Source organism: Hevea brasiliensis, unplaced genomic scaffold (genome assembly GCF_030052815.1).
Source record: "Hevea brasiliensis isolate MT/VB/25A 57/8 unplaced genomic scaffold, ASM3005281v1 Scaf130, whole genome shotgun sequence".
Lineage (NCBI taxonomy): Eukaryota > Viridiplantae > Streptophyta > Magnoliopsida > Malpighiales > Euphorbiaceae > Hevea > Hevea brasiliensis.
In genome coordinates, this window is record NW_026614620.1 from 87,314 (window position 1) to 99,426 (window position 12,113).

Consider the following 12,113-nt stretch of genomic DNA (forward strand, 5'->3'; position numbering starts at 1 on the left):
TTGGCTCTATTATTGAAGAATTTTAATATTAGTAATATTAGGTGATAAGTAATTTAGCTGATTTAGGCAATTTCATTTATTATTTAGTTTTGCTTAAATTGTTTTATTTTCTTATTCTTTCTCAAGTGATTGGTTTGGTACGTGACCAGAACAAGACCAGAGGAAGAAGTCTTTGATTTAGATCCAGAGATAGACAGAACTCTAAGAACTATCAGGAGAGAGAGAAAACGTGAATAACAAGATCAAGGGAATCCAGAGATTCCAAATATGGCCGACGATAACAACAACAGGCCGAGACTCTTGAAGGACTACGGAGCTCCCTCCCTACAAGGATTCTAATCTAGTGTTACAAGACCCATAGTGGGATGCCAACAATTTTGAATTAAAATTGGCATAGCTCTAGATGATCCAACAGACCCAATTTGGGGGTTCACCAACAGAAGATCCGCACTACCACCTCCAGTGCTTTCTTACCCTTTATGACACATTCAAGATGAATGGCCTCTCTGATCAAGCTATAAGACTTAGAGCATTTCCATTTTCCCTTCGAGATAAAGCAAGGAAGTGGTTACTTTCTCAACCAGCTGGAACATTCACCACATGGGAGGACCTCTTACAAGCTTTTCTAGCAAGGTACTTCCCATCTGCGAAGACTGCAAAGTTGAGAGTTAAACTCAACACCTTTAGGCAAAGGGAAGGTGAATAACTCTATGATGCATGGGAGAGATATAAGGATTTATAGAGAGAATGCCTGCACCATGGCATAGAAGATTGGCTCCTAGTTCAGAACTTTTATAATGGGCTACTGCCCTCTACAAGGAGCACAGTAGATTCAGCAACAGAAGGTGACCTGATGGAGAAAACAGTGGATCAAGCACTTGAACTTCTGGAGAGGGTCGCATATCACAATTATGAGTGGTCGAATGAAAGGGGAAATATGAAGAGAACAGCAGGAATCCTAGAAGTGGATGCCCTAAGTGTAACACTCCTATATTAAGCAGTCTATGCATTCTACTATTCCGGTGACCGGTGTCTGTCCGGACAGCTAGGATGTCTGGAACTACACTTAAATGATAGTGAGGAGACATAAAATGATGAAATACGTGATAAAAAAATACAAGAAAAATTAAGGAAAAATAAAAGAGATGAAATGTAATTAGGTTAAATGAGCTGGAACTGTAGCGATGGGTGACCGCACTGGGAAGTCACTGGGTAAACAGTTGACAATCCCAGGACTCGAAGAACACCGAGAAATAATTTTTAAGACATAATTAAAAGTTTATTGAGGTATATATGACATTGAAAATATCAAAGAAAATTTAGTGAATCGGTACAAATGAAAACAAAAATTCAAGGAACCGACGATTTTGGAATTAAATCGGTATTACCAAAAAATTTGAAATACAACCCGAAGAGGGGCATTTTAGTCATTTGACACCTAGAGTTGACTTTTGACCTAAATGTCCATTAAAAATAAGTGGTATTAAATTTTGAAAATGCCATTAAAATAATAAATTTTATACATAATGTAATTAAAGGAATTATGGGGGATTAATTGAAATGTTAATAAGTTTAATTATTATAATACTAAACCTAAGTTAGTGGAAGATTAGTGGACTGTTAGTGGGACATATAAACATATAAAATGCCAAATTTCCATCCACTTTCATATTCTTTTTCCTTAATTTCTCTCATTGTCGAAATGGTTTCTCTCCCTAAATCCACCATGGCTGCACCATGTAAAGCTTCATCTCCTCCATGTTCAAGCCGTGATTCAAATAACTTCCTTCATTAAAAGTGCTCCACACATCTTAGGAAGGAGATTTAGTGAGGTTTTATCAAGCTCCGTAAAAGGTTAGTGTCTATTTTGTCACACCCTATTCCTCCGTAAGATGTAACATGATCCCGTAGTACACCTAATGAATTAGCGTACTTCGCCTACCGGTAACCCATTAAATAGTATACAAGGGATTTTAAATCAATTTTCATGAAATTTAAATCAACGATTAAAATCTAGTGTTATAAAATTTTTCAAAATTTCGGCAGAGTACCAGCTGTATTTTGAGAGAATAGTTCTTCAAATCTGAAAAGGAAAACACTCCCAATATGTTTTCTCAAATACAAATCCAATAAACTTCATTTCATCTCACACTTCAATCTCAATAATCAAATCAATTCATTTTCAAACCAACCTCATCGTAAAAGAAACATTTCATTGATTACAAGACTCAAAAATTAATATTACAAAACTATACAGGTAAATGAAATATCAAATTTACATTACAATAATTTGCATTTAATTACGTACCAAAATATTTTACAAGAGTTTTTATATAACTGCTCAAATAATTTTCATACATATTATTACATGCATACATCAAACCTATGTACATGGGTATATCTATAATATACCTGGAGCTGATCTGAATGTGTCTTCAAGGAATCTTACTCAAGTGCTCTATGCTCTTTTCACCTGCGACAGCATACAAAGCTATCGCCGAGTGGTAAACTCAGTGGTGCACAACTATAACTTAAAACATAGTACAATATACCTTAGTAAAATTACAGCAAATAATTTAGAAATCTGGATACTCATCAAAATTTAAAAATCAAAATATTCGTTGCCAATAATATAAATCATTTGTATAAAATGACTTTGATCACGAAATTCAATTTATCAAATCACAACTAAATATTTAAGGTAATTCCAACAATTTATGGAAATAAAGATTAATTCCAATAAAATCAATTATGCATAAATCCCATTTGAAATCGAAATTCTTTACTATTCAAAAATCATTCTTTATCTCACTAACCATGCAAGACTAATCCGAAAGGGCCATCTCCGGGGTGATTCTAACTCCCTATGGTCGGGGAGATCGAATCATCATGCACAGTACATATCATAATAATGAAACTTCCGAAAGGGCCATAATAAAAAACTTAGATCTAACCTCTAATAAGAGGAGAATCTAAGCCTGTGCACGTACCATGGTAATCAAAACAAAGCTAACTCCATTGTCTCCTCAACAAATGAGAGAGACAGGTAATAATCTAGTCAAGCATCTATAGTGAGATATAAAACAATATCATGAATCTCTTTGTCCTTATTGTGAGCATAAATCACAACACAATTCAATTCAATGTCAATTTCAATATCCAATAATTTTTATGTTCATCATAATTCAAAACATATTTTATCACAATTTTTCTAAAACTAATTTGTTCAATCCACAACAATGCTCAATAATTATTAAAATACCACTTCACAAAGCAAAATTCATACATACTATAACAATTTCAATAATCATTAGATTAAATCCAATACTTGATAAACATAATACATAAAGAAAATAACGTCATTTAATCATATGAAATATTCAGAACGAAATCAATTAAAAACTAGTTATGCATAAATATCTGATGAGTCGCCTCTTGGCCTTGACTAAGTAGGTCTTTTCCCTTTCCAGTGTCTTTTCTAACTAAACACACAATATACAGTGTTTCAGTACCATATCTCATAATTAATCCAACAATTTATTTCATGTTCAATGTTAACTGTTCTATTAGACCAAGTTACAATGGGAATTTAGCAAAATTCTCTTTATTAAATTGTTTCTTATTTTGTCTTCTTTAACTTCTTTTTTGAATCACTCCATTTAGAGTTATAAAACTTAAGTTATGGTCATTTAACCATAACTATGTCAAAGTTAAATTTTGACTTCCTCATTAGGCATTTTCGGTTCTGACTTTACTAATTTATTTGGACTATTTGTAATCACATTGAGGTCTAGCATTCTTCATAAGTATTGTTGCCCTATGTCTTAGGGTCAATTGAAAATTTTACTTGTAATTTGTCAAGTCTTATAGAATTATTTATAGCCAAATTGTTGACTTGGACTCAAAGGTCTTATATTGGCATGACCCTTAATTAGGTCAATGGATTTGACCTTAAATTCTAAACTTATACATTTATAATTTGAGGAAGTTGTCTAAAACAAAGTTTTAGGTCTCTTTCTTAGCTTTCCAGATTGGTATGGCTCCTTACAATGGGAGATTTCTTGTGGGAGATATACCTATTTGAATTTTCTAGACTTAATGGTCAATTGTACCAATTTCAGATTTTATACATCAATTTGATCAAACTAATTGACCTATTTCTCTTGGTTTCTGGGTTTAGGTACAATTACCAATTTTGTAGGTCTATGTCTTATTGAATTTTTGGCACTAATTGCAGGTCATTTGGAGTTTTTTGGACCAAGTTATGGTCATTTTACTAATGCTGGTCAAGTTGTAATTATTTGACAATTCTGTGTCACTTTTAGGTCAAAGTCAATTCGGCCAGTTTTTGTAACCCAAATTTGGCGATCATTTTGACTTGGTAATTGGCATTTCTCAGCTTGGTGGTCTTCACCAAAGTTGTAGCCCTATGTCTAAGCTTTCCAACGGTATAAATTTCAGGTCATTTGGACCAGTTTTGAGTGAGTTATGGTCATTTTAATAACTACTGTTCATATGGTCAATTTCTGAGTTCTCAAAGTTTCAATTTCGGATTAGGTCATTCTTTTAGGTCACTTCTAGGCAGAATTTGGGCAACACTTCAACATGAAAGTTAGCCTATTTTATGTCTAGTTTTGCCTCCAATTGGCCTCATACCAATTAGGGTCACACAATTAGGGTTATAAGCTCAATTACATACTGCCCTTAAACACATTGCTCAAACACCAACCAAATGCACATTCACCTTGCTATAAGTTTATTTCTCATACCCAATTCTGAATTGGTATCATACCATGACCATTCATCACATCACATTTTGGTCACTTTGGGCAGTATATAACCAATTGACAATACACTAATTACAATTCCAATTCACCAAATCCAATTCTAACAATATATACACATAATCACTCCTAACCATAACATATAACTTCACCAGTACCATAACATATAACTTCACCACTAATTTACATACAAATTTAGCAATCTTTAAGACCACAATTCATCAAACAACTTCATGAATTCCAGCATTCTTCAAAAAGTTAACAAGCTGTCGAATTGTAAGGCTTCCCATAATTGCTTTCAAGCTCTAATTTTCACTTGGTCAATCATCACATATACATAAAGTTAACTTACTAACACCTTAAATCACATTAATAAACATTAATTCTCCACAATTCGTGTAAGAATAGTTCATTTAATATACAATTCCATGGCTGTCCATTTAAGCAATTACACAGAAAATTTCAAACTCAAAATCAATTTCCAATTCAAGTACTCAACTTCAACATACACCAATAATTAACCTACTAGAACTTTTATTTACTTCAATTAATATCAATACCCATCAAATTCATGTGAAAACAATTCAAAGCTCTTTAATCACCATGGCTGTCGAAAATAGTACATAATAATAACTCATCAAAACCTCAAAATTTCTTCATCAATTTACTTATCTCAAGCTTCCCACAAACTTTACTTAAAAAGGAAAGGAATTTGAACACTTACCTATTGTTTGAACTTGTTAAATCTTCACCAAATCCTCTCCTTCTTGCTACCTATCTCTTTCCCATGTTGTGTAGACAAACTTTAGTGAAGAAACTTAGGAGAAATGAGGGCTTGATGATGGTGGAGTGAAGCTTCATGCATGTGCGGCCATGGAATTTTTGGGAGAGAAACTTGAATTCGGCAAAGTGAGAAAATGAGGTTGAAGATGAAGTTTTTAAGTGGAAAAATCTGTCCTTAGTGGCCCTTATATACTCCACTAAATATCCCACTTAGTGCTCCATTATCTTTATTTAATATAGTTTAATTATTAAGTTTCAATTATCCCAATTTTAACCCGTTAATTTCTTTTAATTTCATTACATATTTAATTTCCTTTTTCATGGGGTTCCCAAAATTTAATACTACTTATTTTTCATGTACATTTAGGTCATTAGTCAACTCTAGGTGTCAAATGACCAAAATGCCCCTCTTCGGGTTGCATTTCGAATTTTTCGGTATTATCGATTAACTCCTTGACCCGCTGATTTCTTTAATTTTCGTTTTTATTTGTACTGACTTACTAAATTTTCTTTGACATTTCCAATGTCAATTACACCTTAGTAGACCTTTAATTAGGTCCCAAAAATATTTTCCCATGGTCCAAGGGTAGTCAACGGTTCCCACCGTAACTTCCCGGTGCGGTCACCCATCGCTTTGGTGCCGGCTCATTTACCCTAGTTTCATTTCCTCTCTTTTATTTTTTCTTTAATTTTTCTTGTATTTTTTTTTATTTATTTCATCATTTTATACCTATTTATTATCACTGAAGTGTAGTTTCAGACATCCTAACTTATCCAGACCGACATTAGGTCACCGAAGTAGTCGAATGTACGGACTACGTAAAGTGAGGGCATTACAATTCTTCCCCTCTAAACAAAAATTTCATCCTCGAAATTTATCGGATTCATATAACTTATATCGTTATCTCATAATTTTACTCACTCTCCCATCATTGTGTCCTTTGCCTTTTGTGTTTTCTCTCACGAAATTCTCTTATTCATTAGTTCCTTGATTTCTCATGCTAGAATCCTTACTAGTCCTTCTGTCTCCTTTACATACTCCAATCCTGTTAACTTGCCCTCGTCTAGGTATTCTACATTTATCTCACACAAATGTCTCAAATGCCTAAATCATTTCTTTCTGACAAAAATATGAAAATAACTATAAGACTCCATATCGAGGTCTAGATATCTTCGTCCTCAAGGTATTCTTTTTAATTTATAGTCATACTAAAATCTCAAATTTTATAATAATTCCTGTCGTATCGGTACCTCACATTAGTGTAACCAAGTCACTGACTAATAATGACCTTTCTATATGTTAGTTTTAAAGTTTTCAATTTCTAACTAAAATTTTCACATTTATTTCCCATAATAGTACTCTTCTATACCAAATCAAAGACTACTTACAAACATCCTTATCTTGGTGTACCACGAGGAAGCACGTAGCTCTACACAATAATCTCATGTCGGTACTGTAATCTGCAGCTTACAATACAAACATCGAGAACATTACATAGTCACTACGTTATAACCTCATGGACTAGGTTTTCTAACATCTTATCCTTCTCGAATCCACTAATATCCTAAACCTATTCTAATTACAATATCCATTGACAATTACTAACACTAATATCTTTGCCCTCATCTAGAGCAATTCTATTACTGTAACTTACTTTTAGGTCCTCTTGCCTTACATTAAGTAGGCTTGCCAATTAGCTTTATAATTTATGATGTGTTAGAAAGTACTTTTCGCTGACAATCTCTTCCAAAACTAATTTCACTTATTATCACAATCCTTATCTTAAAGGACTAATCACTAATGCATCAAAATTTATTCCCATATAAAGGAATAGCAACAGAACATATAGTTCTAACACTAACATACAACTAAGTAGTGCTAGGATCAAATAATAACTAATTGTTTCTTTCAAAAATTAAGAACTTACCAGCAGCTACATCCGAAGTTTCTGCTCTTTCTCCTTGGCGCATAGTGGACACTCTGACTAATGCGCTACTATGTTCGGGTTGATTTGCTGTGCTATGATTACGAGGAGTACCAACTCTATTTCTATCTCGACCTTTACTGACTATCTATGAACTTCAGAGAGCAGATCGAGGTGCTCTAGTACAATCTCTAGCAAAGTGTCTATGTTCACCACAATTATAGCAGGCTCCAGTGGCCTTATAACAATTACCTCCATGTAGCTTGCCACAAACATGGCAGATACGGGCAGAATAGGAACTTTTAGTTGTTCGACGATTAGACCTTGGTGGCCTCTGCTCTGAAGATCTGCCTCTATCAGATCCATAGCCACTAGGCTCTCCAGTGTTCTTCCTTTTTCCCAATTTACTATTTGAACTTTGATCACCAGGTCTTTCATTCTTCTCTATTTCATATTGCCCTTGTGGGGGTTGGGTTCGTACTTGGGCTTGGGCTGATAGATTATCAGCCATTTATTGAAAGAAAATAGCAATTTGCTGGGCCATTTGTGCGGTAATTTGTACCGTGAAATCGGGTACATGCATTCGACACTCTGGAGCTGGGCCTCACCTTGTACTTCCACATGCATCGTTCTATTATCTCATTCTTCTTTTTCATATCTTTTCACAGGATTTTCTATTTTCCGTTCAACCAACATAAGGAGATTTCTCTCCATTACTTCATATTTATGATGCAAATGTACTATATGTATCAAACATTTAAGCAGTTGTATTTATCGACAAAATTAGTTCAATTTCACAATTCAAAATTTACTTTAAAACCATTGCTCTGATGCCACTGAACATGTCACACCCTACTCCTCCGTAAGATGTAACATAATCTCGTAGTACACCTAATGAATTATCGTACTTCTATGGTCGGGGAGGTCGAATCGAATTCTAACTCCCTATGTTCAGGGAGGTCGAATCATCGTGCACAGTACACATCATAATAATGAAACTTCCAAAAGGGCCACTATTAAAAACTTAGATCTAACATCTAATAGGAGGAGAATCTAAGCCTGTGCACGTACCATGGTAATCAAAACAAAGCTAACTCCATTGTCTCCTCAATAAATGAGAGAGACGGGTAATAACCTAGTCAAGTATCTATAGTGAGATATAAAATAATATCATGAATCTCTTTGTCCTTTTTGTGAGTATAAATCACAACACAATTCAATTCAATTCAATGTCAATTCCAATTTCTAATAATTTTTATGCTCATCACAATTCAAAATATATTTTATCACAATTTTTCCAAAACTAATTTATTCAATGCACAACAATGCTCAATAATTGTTGAAAAACCATTTCACAAAGCTAAATTCATACATACTATAAAAATTTCAATAATCATTGAATTAGATCCTATACTTGATAAACATAATACATAAAGAAAATAACGTCATTTAATCATATGAAATATTCATAACAAATTCAATTAAAAACTAGTTGTGTACAAATCTCTAATGAGTCGCCTCTTGGCCTTGACTTAGTGGGTCTTTTCCCTTCCCAGTGTCTTTTCTAACTGAAACACATAATATACAGTGTTTCAGTACCATATCTCATAATTAATCCTATAATTTATTTCATGTTCAATGTTAACTATTCTATTGGACCAAGTTACAATGGGAATTTGGCAAAATTCTCTTTATCAAATTGTTTCTTATTCTGTCTTTTTTAATTCCCTTTTTGAATCACTTCATTTGGAGTTATATAACTTATGTTATGGTCATTTAACCATAACTAGGTCAAAGTTAAATTTTGACTTTCTTATTAGGCATTTTCGGTTATGACTTTACTAATTTATTTGGACTGTTTGTAATCATATTGAGGTCTAGCATTCTTCATAAGTATTGTTGCCCTATGTCATAGGGTCAATCGAAAATTTTACTTGTAATTTGTCAAGTCTTATAGAATTATTTATAGCCAAATTGTTGACTTGGACTCAAAGGTCTTATATTGGCATAGTTCTTAATTAGGTCAATGACTTTGACTTTAAATTCTGACCTTATACATTTATAATTTGAGGAAGTTGTCTAAAACAAAGTTTTAGGTCTCTTTCTTAGCTTTCTAGATTGGTATGGCTTATTACAATGGGAGATTTCTTGTGGAAGATATGCCTATTTGAATTTTCTGGACTTAATGGTCAATTGTACCAATTCCAAATTTCATACATCAACTTGATCAAACTAATTGACCTATTTCTCTTGGTTTCTGGGTTTTGGTCCAATTACTAATTTTGGAGGTCTATGTCTTTTTGAATTTTCGGCACTGATTTTAGGTCATTTGGAGTTTTCTGGACCAAGTTATGGTCATTTTACTAATGCTGGTCAAGTTGCAGTTATTTGACAATTCTGGGTCACTTTTAGGTCAAAGTCAATTCGGCCGGTTTTTATAACCCAACTTTGGCAATCATTTTGACTTGATAATTGGCATTTTTGGGCTTGGTGGTCCTCACCTCGGGTTTAGGGCTACTAGTTATAAAGACAGCAACTTTCCGTTAGGGTCACCCATCACCAGGGCACTGGCTCATTTAACTTCATTGTATTTTATTTCTAAAATTTTTCTTTAATTTTTCTTACACTTATTTGAATTATTTATGACTCTTCACTCTAGTCTAATTATAGTTTCAGACATTCTGGCTCTCCAGAGAGACATTGGTCATCGGAACAGTAGAATGTACGGACTACCTAAAGTGAGGGCATTACAATTCTTTCCCTCCAATAAAAATTTCATTCTCGAAATTCACCCGGTGTATATAGTCGAGGAGCTGCTACCTCTTTATTTCTTCATCTTACCAGAGAAAACAGATCTGCATTAGTGTCACCTCGACTCATATGAATGCAATGCATGTTATGCACACTATCTTATTCTATCTATCGATGCCTTGGAACGCCTAAACCGTGCTCTGATACCACTAAATGTGACACCCCTTACCCGCCTATATTGTAGCTGAGCAAGGCATGTTACACTCAGTGCCGGAGCACCTTAACTTATCTTACTTTATTCCTTTAATCATTTTAAACTCATTATCTTTTAATATAAATTTTTTTTCTAAGGAGAAACTGACGGAGTTTTCCCTATTCTGATACTGTTTGGCGTGTCTCGCTATTTACCTGCTTGAAAATTAAATAATATTTTCACAATAAAATCTCATCCATACTAATCATAATTATCTCATCAATTCGAATATCCTCTATATAATTTAATTTCATATTCATTTCCATACATTCTTAACTCATATGTGAAAATTTTCAATCTTCATTAATTTACATGATATACAATTTAATCACATATAAACTAACCGATTTATTAATTTACAACACATAAATATTAATTATAATTTTCTACTTTACATTATAATATAAAAAATATTTATACTATACAAAATACATAAAATGACTAATGTGAGCCCTATCTACATGCATTGCTGAGGAGGTGACAACCTTAAATACTCTGCAGATTCGATCTCCAAAATCCCAGTTTAATATCCGCTGGGCTTTACCTTCAGTACCGGCGCGGGGAAATAAATCCATAGCGCTAAGCATTGCTACTTAGTGGTGCAATAATATAACAAAGAAAATAATATACAATAAAGATAAAACTGAAGTAATATTTGGATGCTCAAGAATTAATTTAATTTCGTGTGAGATTACTAATATTAATTATCGATTATACTAATTTGTCCTTCTTTGAAAAAGCTTAGGGTATAAACTTTACGGTAATAATATATACAATATTCAATTATTAATAATATTAAATTTAGTCTTAATTTATTATGAGAGACGCATTTGTAATATTTATTTACGTTCTACTTCTTTTACAAATCTTCTTATCATTTCACTAATTTATTTCTAGATATTTTGAATCATTGCACAATAAATAAAATTTTAAAACTAATTCTAGTTTCTTTCTTATTCATTCATTTAATTCATATTATTCTTAACAAATTTCACTGCCCAAGTCTATGACAGGCTGACTAAACTGGATAAGCTGGTCGTGGGCACTAGACACAGCAGTGTCTCGGGCCTTCATACCATGGGACGTGTAAGCTCAATACGTCAACCACGTATGCAGTCAGTATGGCTAAAAAGCCATGATAACATATCAGTATGGCTAAAAGCCATGACAATAAGTAATCAGGCATAAAAGCCATGAGTGCGGGCATAAAGCCATAAATACAGGCATAAAGCCTTACGCAATACTGCTAAAATAATACCCTATTGGCATGCCAATCTATCCAATCTGATACACTTGTCTAGGCAATACATGGGCGCATTAGTACCTTTAAGGGTTTATAACTATCATTATTTCATTATATGTTCCAATTATAATTTATAACGCTTTAATTTTTATTACTAGAAGAAGTGTAAATGTGTAAAATACAACTCTACCTAAATTATGCATTCATCCTTTTATTCATTCATTATGTCATTCATATTAATCACAATTTATAATAATTATTTTCATGTGTAATTGTACTCAAAGCATTTTTTTGCCTTATCCTTTCTCCAATAATGAGAACTAAAGTCTCATTCATATATTCATTTATTCATTACACTATGTATATAAATTATC

General features: G+C 33.1%; 1 pseudogene; it reads right to left on the minus strand.

Moving 5' to 3' along the window:
* Positions 1 to 670: 670 nt before the first annotated feature.
* On the minus strand, positions 671 to 765 carry LOC131176487 (small nucleolar RNA R71; annotated as a pseudogene).
* Positions 766 to 12,113: the final 11,348 nt, after the last annotated feature.